The 17,884-nt window shown below is 43.3% G+C and overlaps 1 protein-coding gene across 3 annotated transcripts in view; it reads right to left on the bottom strand.

The window, feature by feature from the left end:
• NHSL2 (NHS like 2) overlaps positions 1-17,884 on the bottom strand; it is a 77,961-nt gene that overhangs the window by 23,177 nt on the left and 36,900 nt on the right. The gene's annotated exons all lie outside the window — the stretch shown is intronic.

Here is a 17,884-nt window from a genome sequence, read left to right as displayed (position 1 = left end):
GAAGGGAGGGAGGGAGGGAGGGAAGCAACCAATGCATTTCTGACCATGTGCCAGGCACTTTCACCAGCATCACTTAATTCTCACAGCAACTCGGGCAGGTAATGTCTCCTTTTAGAGCTAAGGGGTCTGAATCTCAGAGCTATTAGGCTCCATAGGGGACTCAGGTCTGTGTGACTCCCAAACTCAAAGTCCCTCAACTGTAATCTACCATGATGTTACCCAGCAAAGCCCGCGATGAGCTCAAGCCTCAACCTGACTGGAGTCTGGGTCTTTGCCCAAGCGAACAGGTGTGCATCAGATGCCCTATCCCTGGAGGCTCCAGAGAAGGCAGGCAGTGCAGAGTTTGTGGCGATGAGTTTGCAGGACAGTATGGCAGACTTTCCCTTCTTAGAAGGGATAGGACTGTGGGGGCCATGAACTGCATCCATGAGCACTGGGTCTCCCCATTCTGTTTCAGGGGGTCAGATAAGGTCTCCAGAATCCCTGGAGTTTCTCCTGCCCATTGCGGGTAGGGGTAGGTGAATCCAGATTTTGTCATGGCCCATCAGAGCAGGTGAGGGAAAGTAAGACCAATAGGGTGAGCCTTGTCCAACCCTGCGGCCAGAAGCCCCATGAGTATAGGGAACAGGGTCCTGGATTCCAGTCCAGCCGTGCCACTGACTCCATTTGGGACTTGCATGAGTCCACATTCCTACTCAGGCTACTGTCACCATAGGGTTCCTTGGGTGTATGGTGGGTACACAGTAGAATCTCAAGCCTAGTTTGGTATAAACGAAGAAGTTAATGAATAAGCGGGCTGCTGGATGGAACCTAGATACTGCATGCTAGGGGCATGTGCAGGTGGCATGAAGCCTGGAGGACTAGAAGTTCTTCTCCAAAATGGAATCGGAAGTCCCCAAATCTCCTTCACCTGGAAGGATGTGCAGAAACGACCTTTATTAGGTGCACATGTGAGATTTTGCAGTCAGGTTCAGAAAACCAACTGGCAGGAGCCTAAGTGAGGATGATGTGGTTTAGAAGAAACTTATGAAAAAAATTCTGAGAACTTGAGTTGATGGGGCTCAGGATGAGTCAGCAGACTGGATGCCAGAAATGCTAATGCCTTCCTGGGCTGCTGCTGCAAGAGTGGGGAGTCCAAGTGATGGTCAGGCCCCTCCTGGGGTCCTGGCCAATCAGTGGAAGGTATCAGACTGTACCTCACAGAAGCTCTTTTGCATGCCAGGAGTAAGAAAATATTAAAATAAAAGAAAGGGAGAGGGAAGAACGAGTGGGGGCAGTGGAAGAGTGACAAGGATGGTGAGGGTCATAAAAATCCTGTTCCCAAGGGACAGAGGAAGGCAGAGAAAATCTTGCTGAACCCACCGTTCCCCTCATTCATTCTGTGTTTTTCGAGGAAACTGGAAGCTCAAGGTCACTTGCTTCATTTACAGAATTTTACTGTGAACTCCAGCAGTTTGACATTCATAACTCTTAAACCAGCACCCTCCACTCAGACCCACACTAACAAAGTGAGAATCTCCAGAAATTTCTAGTTCTGAAAAGCACCCTAGGCAAGTCTAATGCCCTGCCCAGCCAAGTGCAGAAAAGAGTCTTAGGGACTAATTGACCCAGTAATGGCCAGTTTGGTTCTGAGTCTTTCCACAGAGCTCACCAGAGCAGGTAACCGGCCTGGAGATCCTGCACTAAGCACATAGTAAGTGATCAAAAAATATTTGCGCAGCCCTGGGTGGTGTGGCTAAGTGGATTGAGTGCCAGCCTGCAAACAAAAGGATCGCTGGTTCAATTCCCAGTCAGGGCATATGCCTGGATTGCAGGCCAAGTTCCCAGTGGGGGACATGCAAGAGGCAACCACACATAAATGTTTCTCTCCTCTTTCTCCCCCCATCCCCCTCTCTAAAAATAAATAAATAAAATCTTTAAAAAAAAAGAAAGATAGCTTTATACTGTGTATCTTTTTTTTAAAGATTTTATTTATTTATCTTTAAGGGGAAGGGAAGGAGAGGGAGAGAAATATCAATGTATGGTTGCCTCTCATGCGTCCCCCACTGGGAACTGGCCTGCAACCCAGGCATGTGCCCTGACTGGGAATCGAACTGTGATCTTTTGGTCCGCAGGCCCACGCTCAGTCCACTGAGCTACACCAGCCAGGGCATAAATAATAAATTTAAAAAAATATTCATGCAACGATCCCACCATGTCTCATGGTCTGGTGTGAGCTTGCCCCTGCTGGACTCCTGCTCAGACTGCGCCCCCTGAGAGTGAGATGACATAAGATGGGTGCAGAAGTCTGACCCTCAGAAACCAAATTCATAGGACCTGACCATCAGAACTGATTCATGTAGGGCCCTTGCCCCACCCAGCAAAAAGGACAGGCATTACCAAGGCAAGAGATTACCCCCAAATTGCAGGGGTCTTCACCTCCCACTAGCACTTCCTGTATCCTGCCCAGACTAGGGAAAACTCTGCAGGCCACTTCTCCCCAGGAATTCAACAGACACAGAAACACAAAGCCCAGAGTTCTTAGTTGGCCTGGTAACAGTGGGACCTACTTGGAAAAAAACAGTTTCTGAAAGCCTTAAGGGTGTGGATATTTCCTTTGACAGAAAGCAGGCTCTGACCTGCTCTCCTCAAGTCCCCTCTTCCATTCCTGCCTGCCACAAAAAGGGGTAGATCTGGGGCTCCTCATCTCTGTGACTCTCCTGGGAGTGGGTGAGGGTGACAGAAAAGAGGGCCCTGGCTTTTGATTCTGCTCTTGCTGTGGGCTGTTAATATAAGGAAGAGGCTAAAATGGAAGGTGTTAGCCTATGGATTCCTGGCGATTGTCCTCTGAGCTGAGGAAGCCGTACCTCACAGGACCCATACACAACCAAACCCGATGAGGGCAAGTGCTCCTAGCAACTACAGTTCTACCAGTTCCTCACCACATAGGAGACATAAACCAGAGAGTTTCCAAAGGTTCCAAACTTCTCCCTGCAAGGCCAGCCCCTTCTCACATCTCACTTGAACTACTGAAGTAGCCTACCTGCTGGTCTAAGCAGCCTCTAGTGTCTACCCCTTCTAATCAATGCACCTTCTACATGCTTGGAGGGGCATGGTCCTTTGAGCACACACATCTGGCTAGTCCTGTTGCTCTTATGCAAAGACCCTTCTGGGGCTCTCCATCCTCTGCAGGAAGTCTTGTGGACCTGATGCTGGCTGTCTTCACTATCTGCTCATATACTCTGTGTGCCCTCTCCTCTCCCCTTGCCATCCTTCTTCCCTCTTCCATTCAGTTCAAACCTCAAACATTCTGAATTACTTCCTCCTTTCTTTACGTACCAGGGGCTTTACATACCCTATTCCCTCTGCCTTAAAAATTCACAAGCACTCCTGGCCCCAGTCCAACTGGCAATCTCCTCAACTCATAGACCACTTCCTCCAGGACACAGCCTTTACTCACCAGACAAGCTCCTGCCATCTGTATCCCCACTCACTCCCCCAACCCCATTGCTCTGTGAGGCTCCAGTTGCACCTGGGACCAGGGGCTGGTTCATGACTATAAATGAGTTTGTTGCTGCAAAGCTGCTGTTCAGTGTGAGAACATGACCTCATCCCATTTGTGGGGTGGGTGGGGGTGGGCTCTGTATTAGCAGTGGCCTTTTGGAGAAGCACTGGCCTCCTAAGATCTGGCTGAGGGCTAATGGTACACAAATAGATCTGGGAGCACTGCCCCCCAGCCCCATTAAGTTGGAGATGTGGACAGTAGGAACGAGTCAAGAAAAGAAAGCAGGAACTTACAGAGCTGGTTGTTCATTCCCAGCTGAGCACCCTATTGATGGCTTCTGCCTCTTTGCGGGGGCCATAACTCATTCTCAGTGTGTGGAGAGTGACCCCTCACTGGGCTTCAGAGTTACACAGACCTGGCTTTGAACTCTGGCTCTGCCACTACCTTGTTGTGTACCCTTGGGTTGGTCATTTCCCCTCTCTAAGTTCCAGTTTTCTTTTTCTAAAAGTGGAGATAATAATAGGATATATTACTGAGATAATTGATATGAACCAAAGAGAACAACAGAAATAGCTAATACATATTAGCTCTTACTATTTCTTAGGCACTAAATGCTCTACAATTATTAACTCACTGAATCCCCACAATAAACTTATAACGTAGGTAGTGTTATTATTCCCCATTTTGCACATTAAGAACTGACACAGAAAGTTTAACTTGCCCAGTGTCACAGCACCGGTATAGCTTGCCGATCAGATAGGAAAAGTTCTGTGTATCAGAAATGAGGCCAGTGGAGCAGCAGAGCGCCAAGATCCAGGGCAGGGGTCTTAATCTCTTTTAGGTCACAGATCCTTCTAGCAGTTTGGTGAAACCTCTATACCCTTTTCTCAGAATGTTTTAAGATGCATAAAATAGAATATATAGATTTACAAAGGAAACCAATCATATTGAAATAGTTATAAAATGTTTTAAAGAAATTGTGATCTCATAAGTCTATGGATTAGAAGCTTTGAAGTGATGGTGAGCATCAATAATTTTTTTGAGACACAGCTATATAATGTGATATGAAAATATTTGTGATTTCTGTTGGGAATAAAGTCACAGATACTGTTAATACTATTAATGGCATGTTGCCTACATTCCTAATTTGAGGAAATACTAAATTTCTGTTAGAGTTCAGTGGGAAAAGATCAAATAATTTTCCCAGCCAAGTTCGCAGACCCCGTAAATTCTCTGCACACAGCCCTTGGAGGTCCAGGGAGTTCAAGTTAAGGAGCTTTGCCCTCAGATGTCAGAGAAAAGACAATGGCTGCACTGTCAGCTGTGAGGAGAAGCTGGGGGAAGGGAGGCTGGCAGAAAGACAAGTGTGTGGTTTCTCTTTCAAGAACTGTTTACGAAAATTGTGAAGTCTGGCAGATCCCTCTTCCTCTTGGTCCTGAGTCAGCAGCCCAGGGTGCGGCCAAGGCTGTCACACTTGGTTTGAATATCAAGCTCACCACACACCATTCCCTAAAAGTTGATTTGTTGCCACTTCCTTACTAGTAAAATCTTAGTGGGTTTTGCTTTATGTTAAAATTTAGGCCTGCTGAACAAATAGGAAGGACACAGGGAGGAGAACTAAGGGGGGTGGAAATGGGAGGGAGGTGGGGAGCACGGGGCGGGGGAGGATGGGATGGGAGAAATAGACAAAAAACTGTACTTGAAAAATAACTAAATAAAAATTTTTAAAAATTTAGGCCTGCTTGCACTTACAGATTTCTCATTAGTCTGAAAATAATCTTTAAGCAGACATTTTATTGTCTCTAAGACATTTTCTGAGCTAATGGATGCTTCTACCCTAGCACCCCAGCCAGGCTCAGGGCTCCCAGAGAGAAGGGGAAAGATTATCAACTGTGCCACACACCCCAGGACACCAGTCAGAATTGGTACTTTTCCAAAATACCACATGCTTTTTCCTGACTTCCTGGCTTTGCCACCTGTCAGCTGAGTCCCTGCCAACCAAGGGCAGCACAGTCCTGGGTGCCATGGCCAAGGAGACAAATGGTTGCAACAGCAGTAGGCCTCTGCTTTTATAACTTGCCTCTGTTCCCATTCAATACTCAAAGAGAGCTCTGCTCATAAGGAATCAGGCCCCAGGTATACTCATAATGCCTTGTTTGGAGGTCCCAGCTGGCCAGGGTCCATTGCCTTCTGCTATTCCCTAGGCCCCCTCATATTTACTCAGAAATGAGCAATAGTCACCTGATAGCCATGCACTAAAAAGGCTACAGCTTAATTTCCAAAGAGGGTGGGACTGTGATAGCCGTATGAACTACTGTCATTGCCTAGTAAAGAAGCTGATTCAGAATGAATCTGCTTCGGTTAGTTGAGAGAACAGAACAGTATGCTTTGAGAGTTCAGGCTGAGAGCTCCACATGCTAGAATGTGAAGAAGACTTATTTTCTTGACTATAGGAGAAATAAATGTATCCCTTAGATTGGTCAAGGCTCCTAAACATAGGTTGAAGGAGACTGAGGACCAGATAAGAATTCAAAAGAACCATGGTTAGCTACATTGACTTGAGAATAAAAGAGAGAAGACCCCAATTACTAAAATCAGAAATGAAAGAGGGTACATTATAATCCTCCTTACAGAAATAAAAGGGTCATAAAAGGAACACTATGAACAATTATACAATAAATTATATAACTTAGATGAACTATATAAATTCTTAGAAAGACAAACATTATTGCACATGACTGAAGAAAAAATAGAAACTCCAAATGAACTTATAATAAATAAAGAGATTGAATTAGTAATCAAAACTACCCATGAAGAAAAGCCAAGACACAGATGGCTTCTTTGGTGAATTACACCAAAAATTTAAAGAAAAATTAATGTCAATTCTTTTTTTAATGTCAATTCTTTTTTTAAAGATTTTATCTATTTATTTCTAGAGAGAGGGGAAGGGAGGAAGAAAGAGAGGGAGAGAAACATCAATGTGTGGCTGCCTCCCACATGCTCCCCACTGGGGACCTGGCCTGCAACACAGGCATCTGCCCTGTCTGGGAATCAAACCAGCAACCCTTGGGTTTGCAGGCCCATGCTCAATCCACTGAGCTACACCAGCCAGGGCTTAATGTCAATTCTTTATAAACTCTTTCAAAATATAGAAGGGGAAAGGGAGGGAGGATGGGGACAGGTAAGAGAGGGCAACAGAGGGATAAATGGTGATGGACAGAGACTTGCCTCGAAGTGGTGAACACACACTAGTGTACAGATGATGTATTGTGGACTCATGCATCTGAAACCTATGTAATTTTGTTAACCAATGGCACCCCAATAAGTTCAACAAAGAGGCAAAAAAGCACAGAAGAGGAAGTAACACTTTTCAACTTATTCTATGAGGTCAATTTTATCCTGATATGAAAACTAAACAGAAACATCACAGGAAAACTACAGAATAATATCTCTTATAAATATGACACAAAAATCTTCAACAAAATATTCTCAAACTAAATCCAGCAACAGACAAAAAGGACCGTACACCATAACCAAGTATGAGGATTTATTCCAGGAATGCAAAGTTATTGTAACATTTGAAAATCAGTCAATAAATGCTGCATACAAATAGAATAAAGAACCAAAAACATGATCATCTTAATAGAAATGCAAAAAGAATTTGACAAAAATCCAACACCATTCACGATAAAAACATTCAACAAACTACAAATAAAAAGGAATTTCCTCAACTTGATAAAGGGCTTCTCTGAAAAAAAAACACAATAACATCAGAATGATGGAACATTAGAAACTTTCCCTCTAAGATCAGAAACAAGACAGAGTCCACTCTTGCTCTTTCTACTCAACATTGTGCTGGACATTCTAGGCAGAGCCATTTGATAAGGAAAAATAAAAAAAAGGCATTGAAAAGATTGCAAAAGAAGAAGTAAACTATATTTGCAGATGACATGACCTTATATATAGAAATTCTAAGGAATCCATTAAAATATATTTAGAATTAATGAGTTTGACAAGGTAGCAGGATACAAAATCAATATCAAAATTGTATTGCTATACACTTGCAATGAACAATCTCAAATAAAATTAAGAAAGTAATTCCACTTTCAATACCATCAAAAGAATTAAACAGAATCAAACAAAAGTGGTTCAAGACTTGCAGTTCAAGACACTGAAAAATTACAAAACATGTTGAAAGAAATGAAAGATTGCAACAAATGGAGACATCTCGTGTTCATGAATAAATACATCTACTATTTTCAAGATGGTAATATCCCCCCAAATGCAATCCCTATCAGAAGCCCAGCTAGCTTCTTTGTAGAAATTGACAAGCTAATCCTAAAATTCATATGGAAATTCAAGGGGCCCAGAATGGCCAAAACAATCTTGATGAGGAACAAAGTTGGAGGGCTCACACTTCCTGGTTTCAAAATTTTATGCAAAGCTACAGTAATCAAAATAGTGTGTTGTTAGCATAAGGATAGACATATAAATCAATGAAACAGAACTGAGAGACCAGAAATAAAGTCATGCATTTATGGCCAATTGATTTTTGACAAGGGTGCCAATTCTATGCACTGGGGAAAGAACAGTCATTTCAACAAGTGGTGCTGGGATGATGGAATTTTCACATGAAGTTGAAATTTTCACACAAAATAATGAAGTTGAAATTCCTTTTCACAGTCATACAAAATTAAACCCCAAAAGGATCAGAGATCAAAGACTTACACGTCACAGATAAAACTTAGAAGGAATTATAGGTGTAAATCTTTGAGACCTTGGGTTAGAAAATGGTTTTTTAGATATGACACATTACCACAAGCAACAAAAGAAAAAATAGATAAGTTGGAATTAATCAAAATGAAAAAACTTTTGTTACAAGTAATGCTATCAAGAAACTAAAAAGACCCTGGCTGGTGTAGCTCAGTGGATTGAGCACAGGCCTGCGAACCACACAATCGCGGTTCAATTCCCAGTCAGGGCACATGCTTGGGTTGCAGGCCGGTTCCCTGCAGGCCAGTTCCCTGCAGGCCAATTCCCAGCAGGGGATGCACAAAAGGCAACCATACATTGATGTTCCTCTCCCTCTCTCCTTCCCCCTTCCCCTCTAAAGATAAATAAATAAAATCTTAAAAAAAAGAAACTAAAAAGATAGTGTACAGAATGCCAGAAAATATTTGCAAATCATATCTCTGATAAAAGACTTGTATCCAGAATATATAAACATCTCCCACAAATTGAACATAAAAGACAGATAACCACGTACAACAAAGTCCAGATAACTCTCACCTCACATGACTGTGGACAACTGATCAAAAGAGATGTGAAAATGGCCAAGTTTATTGAAAAAGTAGCTGCTTCTATGTGATTTCTTCCAAAATGCATATAAAATCTTATATATATATAAGATTATATATAATATATAATAAGTATATTAAATAATATATATTAAATATATTAAATATATAATAAACATATAATATATATTTATATATATTAGGTGCAGTGTATTCTGAAGGTGATTTATATGAACAAATTAAGTTGTAAATTTAGTTCACCTTTATGCCACATTTTGTAAAATCAGTACTTAAATACAAAATGATTTTCATAAATAAAGAAATATCATTGTAAAAAAAAGACAGATAACCCAATTCAAAAAAGGGCAAAGGATCTGAATAGATATTTTGCCAAAGAAGATATGCAAATGGCCAAGGAGCACATGAAAACATACTCAACATCGTTAGTCATTAGGGAAATTCAAATAAAAACTACACTGAGACCACACTTCACACCTACTAGGATAGTTATAACCCAAAAGTCAGATGAATGTTGATGAGGATGTGGAGAAACTGGGACCCTCTCACATTGCTAGTGGGAATGTAACATGGCTCGGCTAGTTTGGAAAATGTTAAATGTAGAATTATTATGAGGCCCAGAACTTTCACTCCTAGGCATATACCCAAGAGAAATGAAAACATTCCACACAAAGACTATGTTAATGCTGATTTACAATCATAACTGTATTTACAATAGCCAAAAATTACAAGCAACCCAAATGTGCATCAAATAGTGAATGGATAAATGAGTGAACCAAATGCATTGAAGCCATACAATGGAATGTTATCTGGCCATGAAATAGAGTAAAGTACTGATGCATGCTACAATGTGAATGAACCTTGAAAACTTTATGACATGTGAAAGAAACCAGTCACTAAATGGCACATAGTGAAGGATTCTATTTATAGGGCATGTCTAGAATAGGCAAATCCATAGATACAGAATAGATTAGTGGTTGCCAGAGGCTGGGGAGGGGTAAGGGGAAATGGGGTATAGGATTTCTTTCTGGGGTGTTGAAAATGTTCTAAAATTGTGGCTATGGCTGTACAACACTTTAGATATATAAATCTCCACAGAATTGTATACTTTAAGTGGGTGAATTGTATAGTATATGCACACATTATGTCTTTTTTTTAAGATTTTATTTATTTATCTTTAGAGGGGAAGGGAAGGAGAGAGGGAGAGAAATATCAAGTATGGTTGCCTCTCATGTGTCCCCCGCTGGGAACTGGCCTGCAACCCAGATATGTGCCCTGACTGGGAATCGAACCGTGATCCCTTAGTTCGCAGGCCCACTCTCAATCCACTGAGCTACACCAGCCAGGGCACATTATGTCTTAATAAAGCTGTTATCAGAAAAAAAAAGAGCCCCAGTAAGTTAGAAACATACCACTATATCACACTCCAAGGTCAAAACAAAGGCCACTATTTAAGGGGAGAAAGAGGAGGGATTTAGAGGAACAAGTATAAAGGACACAGGGACAATAACTAAGGGGGGTGGAAATGGGAGGGAGGTGGGAAGCAGGGGGCAGGGTGGGCTGGGATGGGAGAAATAGACAGAAAACTGTACTTGAAAAATAACTAAATAAAATTTAAATAAATAAACAAATAGATAAATAAATCAAAGTAAAAAAAAAAGGGCCACAAAATGAGATCAAGGTAGCTATATGATAAACTGCAGAAATTCTAGTGCATCCTTATAGACTTCAAAGTGAACAATGTATCAACTGGTATGCTACCATTTAAAAGTCAAGTGGTTACTGGGGTGCAAAGAAATATTCTGCAGAGACAAGCACCATACTCAGTTCAGACCTTAATAAACTTTTACTGGAGTGTCTTTGTTCTATGCACCACAGCTTAAAAGAGGAAAGTGGAGTTGAGGATGACACATGTCGTTGGAGTTTCAAGCTTACCACACACTCACCCCAATAATCTAACCTGGATCCTAATCTTGAAGTCATCTATCTTGTCTCTATGCCAGGATTCTACAGCCCAGTCAGAAGTCCCTTGGCACCCAGAGATATATAGGTGGCAAGATGGTGCTGTAGATCCCACCAGCTAGCTGTATTTACTCCTTTATAGTTGGAGGTCTAGTTGAAGCCCTCATCAAATATTCAGACTTCTACACAGCAATCTACCAGTCTTAAAGCTTCCATGACCATGTTGATTCTCAGCTGGAAATTTTTGCACTTCCTGAGGATGAGTCCATTGCCCAGCCCTCATGCCCACCTCCCAGGTATCCTTACCAGAGCCAGCCATCCCCAATACTGTGATTGAGACTCCCCAGATGGACCAGACTCGGGCTCACATCTCTTCCTTTCTAACCCTCAGAACACTTGTGTTTTACTCCCATGTGACCTGATGAGCCCACAACTGCCTTCTTGTCCCAGAGTGGAGATGGGACCCACATGTGGCAGTTCTATACCTTATGTCTTCTTGAGTAGTCTTTATTTCAACTCTGCCCATTGGCTATCCATGATCCAATCTATTTCTTGTCTAATCGAATTTACTCAATATTTTTATTCCAAAGATACATTCTGTTTAACCACATCTCAAAAGTTTTTGATTAGAGAAAGAAATCACCCATAATTTTACCTTGTCCACAGGCATACATATTTTTACATAAGTACAATCACAATAAAGACACTCTTTTGTACCATATTTTTTTACTTATCAAATCATAGGAGCTTTAGGATCCAGTGTTTTACTTAAAACCACTGTCATGCTGAGGGAGCAGACAGAAGTCCTAGGCTCCATTATTTCCAAAGTAAATAGCTATTAACATTTACATGTATAGCCCATAAGCATTTCACAAATTCAATCTTCACAACAACCCTGTGAGGCAGGTAGTCCTCCTCATATTCCCCCCCTTTTGACACATAAAGGTTAGATAGCTTGACCAAAGTCATGCAGTTAGTAACCCAGGCTGCCCAGCACGAGAGATTGTGCATATAACTCCTCCAGTTGGTCTCCAACTTTAGGGAGCATCAAAATTCCCTAGAGGGCCTGCTGAAACACACATGGCTGGGCCCTAATCCCAGAGTTTCTCATCAAATAGGTCTGGAGTAGAGTCCAAGATTCCACATTTCTCACAAGTTCCCAAGGGATGCTGAGGCTGCTGGTGTAAGGATTACATTCAAACAGCACTGCCTCACACAGCACAGCATCCCGACAACGGTAAACACGTCAGAGATACCTGGACTCCCAAAAGCAGTCATTACAGTGGGCAGGAACGGACCATTGCTTTCCAGTTCTCCTTTCCTCAGCCCTCTGCACTGGCAGGACACCCACCAAGGAGTGCCACATCACAAGGGAGTTAGTTTCCTGAAGAGAGGACTTATTCGTCCTCTCTTCAATTGGCTAAATGCAATCCCATCCATTAAATGGATGAATAAGTCAGTCCCTAGCTGTCAGGCAGCCCCTGCTTGCTTGCCTGGTGCCTGCAGCCAATTGATCTCACAGGTTAATACGATTAACTCAAGAAGAACTCAGCAGAATGCCTGCAGCCTCCTATGTCCCCCCAAATTGGGAAGGAAGGCTCAGGCTTGTCTTTGGTGCAAGAAATCTCTGCTGTTCTCCAAAGAGAACAGCTTTCCAGGAGAGTAAGGACCATCGTGTATTACTCAGCTAAGTCCTATTTCACTTTGTGATTTGTAGGACTGAGACTGGCTCGTCTGAAAACTGATTGGCGGGCGTGAGAAAACAGATTGGTTCAGCATTAATGAGGAGGAACATTTGTCCATTTCATCACAAAACAAATCACGAAAGTTTGGGCAGCTGTGTCATCAGGGAAAGAGGGTGGGACCTGGAGCTTCACTGAGCTGGCCCTGAGAATGTGCCTCATCACAACCTAGCTCCATCTCTTGTGCTTGCTTTGGCAGCACATACACAACCTAGCTGTATCTCCTTTAGAAACCCAGGTTTCCTCGTTGATAAAATGTGGCCAATAATACTTCCATCCTCTCCGTGTTGCAAAATAATTAAAGGACACTAGGGAGCAAAGCCTGGAGCAATGTTTTGAATCCTGGGAAGCACTTAAACTAGAGGCTGGCCCAGGAGACAAATGAGGAAACAATGAGGTATCCCTCACTGAAAGTCCCCCTAATATCTGCCCATGACCCTGCCCTTCATGGAGGTCACCTCCACTAGGCAGTCCTCTTATAGTGGACACTGTGATATACCATCCAGATCCCACCTCAGGGACAAACAACTCACTCTCCTAAGTGTTGGCAGAACTGCCACAAGGCAGCATTGTGCTGTCTGCCTGGTTTGGGGATTGCCTTGTCCAATGTCACATCTCCTCTGGGGGGTGGCTCCTTCAACCTAACTCAGGACAACTGGGAAGGGCAGTCTCAGCACTAGAGCTGGCTCTGACAATCTGCCTCATCATTACCTAGCTTGTGTCTCCTCTCTGAACCAAGGTTAAATTGACTGAAGCCTTTGTCAAGGCCGCAGTACTGTTTGGTTTATCCCCTCTGCACAATCCTGCTTCCTCACCCCTTTCCACAGCTGTTGATCCCAGGGGCATCCAAATAAACTTCTTGTGCACTAATCTCCATTGCAGAGTCCACTTTCTGGAGGAGCCAACCTCCTCAGCAGAGAGGGTGCTTTGTACTTTGAAAGGCGCACTGACACAGTTACTGTGGGCTCCAGCAGTGATGTTGTAGGTTGCTACCTTTCTGGATCCCTTTCCTTGCTAATGGCCTCTAGGCAATGTCCCTATCTTAAAAACAATTGTCAACTCTAATTTCTTTGTGCCTTCCTTTTTTTTCTTATTACAAAAGCAAAACATGTTTATCACAGTGAAAAATCAGAATATACAAACAAAATGAAAAAGTTATACACCATAGACAGGCAATGCTGATACCTTGGGTGTATATTTCTGGCAATTTTCCTATGCCAGCCAAAGATGGGATCATATTGTAAATATGTGTGGTTTGCTTAAAGTCTCACTGATACAGTAAATATTTTCTGCCACCCATGCTCAGCCACCCTGTGAGAATGGGGAAGTGAAGACCCAGAAGCCTGCGGGTAGCCCCTAATCTAGCCCCCTCACAAAACAGAGATGTGGAAACCAAGGCCCAGAAACAGGAAGAGGTTCTTCTCCAGCCCCACATTGAGTTAGCATGACAGCAGCTCCTCCCCAGTCACCTGAGGCCATCCAGATCACCTCCTAACCTGGCCCTGAGCCTACCAACTTAGATGTCTGAGTTGCCCAACCAGATTCAAGCCAGAAGAGGAGCAGGAAATGAGCTTTGCATAAGATAAATGCAAGAAAAGTGAGGACAGCATGTATGTGTTTGTGTCTGGGCCCCCGGAGCCACTTTGCAGCATACAGAACCCAGCCTTGAATCAGGAGACCGAGATTTTGCGTTTGGTTCTCAGTGGCATCAGCGAACTTTGCACAAAACACCCCTCACTGCCACTGGCATACCTTCTCTGGTTTGGTCATCTGCAGCCCTGCCTGCCATCTTTTCCCAGCACAATGGCCAGAGGAATCATTCTCAAAAGCCAGGGATGAGACAATGGATTCTTAGATATGACACAAAAGCACAACAACAAAAGAAAAAAATAGATAAATTAGATTTCATTAAAATTAAAAAAGATGTCATAGAGAGAATGAAAAGACAACCCACAAAACTGGGGATAATATTTGCCAATTATATATCTGATAAAGAACTTGTATCTAGAATACGTAAGAAACTCTTACAAATCAGTAATGAAAGACAACCCAATTCAAAAGCAGGCAAAGGATCGGGATAGACATTTTCCCAAAGAAGATATACAAAGGGCCAATAAGCACATGAGAAAATGCTTGACACTTTTAGTCATCAGAGAAATGCACACCAAAACTACAATGAAATCCTGCTTCACACCTCCTAGGATGGCTAGAATCAGGCAAGAACAAGTACTGGCAAGAATGTGAAAGAATTGGAACCCTCACACATGGCTGGAGGGAATTTAAAATGGTGCACCCACTATGGAAAACAGTCTGCAGTCTCTTGAACCATTAAATGTAGAGTTCAAACACAAAGTTACAACATGACCCAGCAATTCCACTTGTACTTATTTACCTAAGAAAATTGAAAACCTACATCCATACAAAATTTGTACACGAATGCTTATAGCAATATTATAATAGCTAAAAGGTGGAAACAACCCAAATGCCCATCAACTGATGAACTGATAAACAAAATATGGTACGTACACACAATGGAACATTATTCAGCAATAAAATGGATGAAGCTCTGATATATGCACCTGACAGCAGCCTCCTAAACTGTGCAACTACCAGGATTCAGGGTGCATTGCCCGGACTCACTGGATAGGAAGCAGAGCACTGGATAGGAATGATTGAGGCTGGCCTCTCTAACTAACCCCTGGAGTGTCAGGCACTCTACTCCTTTCCTCTGTTGTCTCCAGTCCCTCAACTTTTCTGCTTCCCACTTCAAAGGCCAGTGTTTTATGAGTCTGTGGAGCCCTTTGGAATATCTGAAGGGAAGGTAGAATCATGAAAGGCAAGCAGGGCACCTCTGGGGAGTGGCTGATCTGTTGCTGGTTCTATCTGCAGCACTTGCCTGGGTCAGCCAGTATCAGTATCCACCTTACTACAAGGTTTCTCCCCGCTCTTCCTTGTACTCCTTGATGGCATATGCAAGTGTAATATGTCTATGCTATTCTCAGTGCCTAGCACAGAGTATGTGCTTAATAAAGCATTTTAAATTAGATGAATGAATGAATGAGGGCATAAGTTCACAGCCTGATTTCATGTTTCACCTTAACAGTCCCTTGACTTTGTAACAGAGGCCACAGGTGGAGCCTAAGATTCCAATCCCAACTCTGCACATACTGTGTGACCTTGGACAAGTCAACCCATTAACCCTAACACTCAGTCTCCCTATTTGCAAAATTGAGATGGTCATCATGTCTGGCAGGGTTGTTGTGAGGACTGAATATGAATGTGTCAAGGACTCAGCTCTGTGCCTGAACATAGTAAGGACACAATCAAGACTAGCTATTGCTAGTTTTCCTCAATCCTTCCACCTTCCTCTAATTCTGAGAAGTTGGGGCACTTCATTGCAGCTGAGTTGGGGGTTCCCTTGTATACACAGACAGTGCTGGATTTCTGGTCAGGACATCCTCTTCCCTGTGAGCTTCCTTTCCCACACATCCTTTATGATCTCAGCCTACATCACCACAGAGAGTGGCCTCTAGTGACTGCACAGGCCCACCAAGGCAGGATAGGCTAATAATCAGTTTGCCCTAATTCTCCTTCTCCAGGCAGAGCCAGGAGTTGGGGTCATGAGCTTACAACCTGTTTTCCACTATTCTGAAAACTCTCAGTCCCAAAACATTGAACATAACCTCCTCGGCCAAGTTACTTTCCTAATCCCAGTTGCCATAACAACATGACTTAATGAAAGAGCAATTTTTTTCTTAAAATAATTCAACCCGTTTCCATATCAACAGGGGTTTATTTTGGTTCCACACTGAGCCAGGGCTTGGTAGCCAGCACCTGGCAGCAGCTTCTGCCCCTTGGAAGGGACTTGGATTTCTAGGGGGCCATTTGAGAAGTGCCATGGAAAGTGTGGTGGCCATGTGTGCTGAGGAGGCCATGCCCTCAGTGAAGGGTGCTAAATACAGGGCATAGGCACCAGAAGTTCCTCCTGGGGTTTTTGGGGTGGGAGATGGAGGGAAATGGAGATGACAACCATGTTCAGTGTCATATCCAAAGTCTAAATTCTATATAGACAAGCTCCCTGTGGTTGGAACTCTCTCATGGCACCACAAGCCTGGAGGGAGTGCTGGGACTGGGCCTCTGCATGGGGCAGCTTACAAGAGTGGGTGATAGGAGCAGGCAGGGCTGCACCATGTGCCTAGTAAATGATTCTACCTGTGCCTAAGCTGTCTGTGTGTGACTTAGATTCCTTCAGAAATTTCCTCATTTGACCAACATGATTGACCGACTCTTCACTAGGTTCCTGGAACTATGCAGGGGCCCTGGGGATATACCCGCAAGACACAGCTCTCTGCCCTCAGGGAGCTCCAGTGTTGTGTTGAGCCAGGTCACTCTCAAAGGCCACCCTTCTCAAATTTTTTGTGCATATGGGGATCTTGTTCAAATGCAGGTTTGAGCCCTGGCTGGTGTGGCTCAGTGGATTGAGTGCCTGCCTGCAAAGCAAAAGGTCACTGGTTTGACTGTCAATCAGGGCGCATGCCTGGGTTACAGGCCAGGTCCCCAGTAGGGGGCGCACAAAAAGCAACCACACATTGATGTTTCCCTTTCTTTTTCTCTCCCTCCCCCTCTCTCTAAAAATAAACAAATAAAATATTTTCAAAGCTGCAGGTTGGAATTAGTAGGTGGGAAGGGGGGAATGTAAGCCAAGAGTGTGTACTTCTCACTAGCTTCCAGTTGCCACTGTTATTGCTGGTCCTCATATTGCATGCAGTCCGAGGAACAAGAAATTGGTGGAGAAAACACAGCAGGGCCAGAGGGCAGCATTTGGCAACTCTGTTCCTGGCATCCTCTGGGGGATGCTCAGTCCTAGGGGTTTCAGCTGCATCCGTCACTGGGGTGGGATAACTTTCTCATGGAGTAAAACTCTGCTCTCTAGGCTACTTCTCTAAATCTGTACAGTTTTTATTTTAATAAACAAGAATGAAAAAGTGGGACAACCAGTTTAACAAACAAGAATGAAAAAGTTAACAACCCCAGTTGAGAGGCCACCAGGGTTGCTTTGATTCCTTCCCAAGGAAGCCCAAGTCAGCTATTTGAAACAGTGTATGGGAGAGCAGGGCCCTGGACATACTCAATTAAGATCCTGTCTGGGGGAAAAATGTCCTGTCTGAATGTTCATTTTGGAGCATAAGTCAGGGGTAAAATGTCAGCTGTGTTTGTTCCTAAGCATGTGATCCTGAGCAAAGTCACTTCACTTCTCTGTGCCTTGTTTTCCTCACTAACAAAATGGGGATAACAATCATAGTTAACCCATGAGGATGTTTTCCAGATTAAATGAATATTTGCAAAGCACCTGACACACAATAAGTGTCAACAATTTAACA

Source organism: Artibeus jamaicensis, unplaced genomic scaffold (genome assembly GCF_021234435.1).
Source record: "Artibeus jamaicensis isolate MK-2021 breed Jamaican fruit bat unplaced genomic scaffold, CSHL_Jam_final contig_2377, whole genome shotgun sequence".
Taxonomy (NCBI): domain Eukaryota; kingdom Metazoa; phylum Chordata; class Mammalia; order Chiroptera; family Phyllostomidae; genus Artibeus; species Artibeus jamaicensis.
The sequence above is the reverse complement of the archived record's forward strand: the minus strand, read 5'-3'. Positions and strand labels throughout refer to the sequence as shown.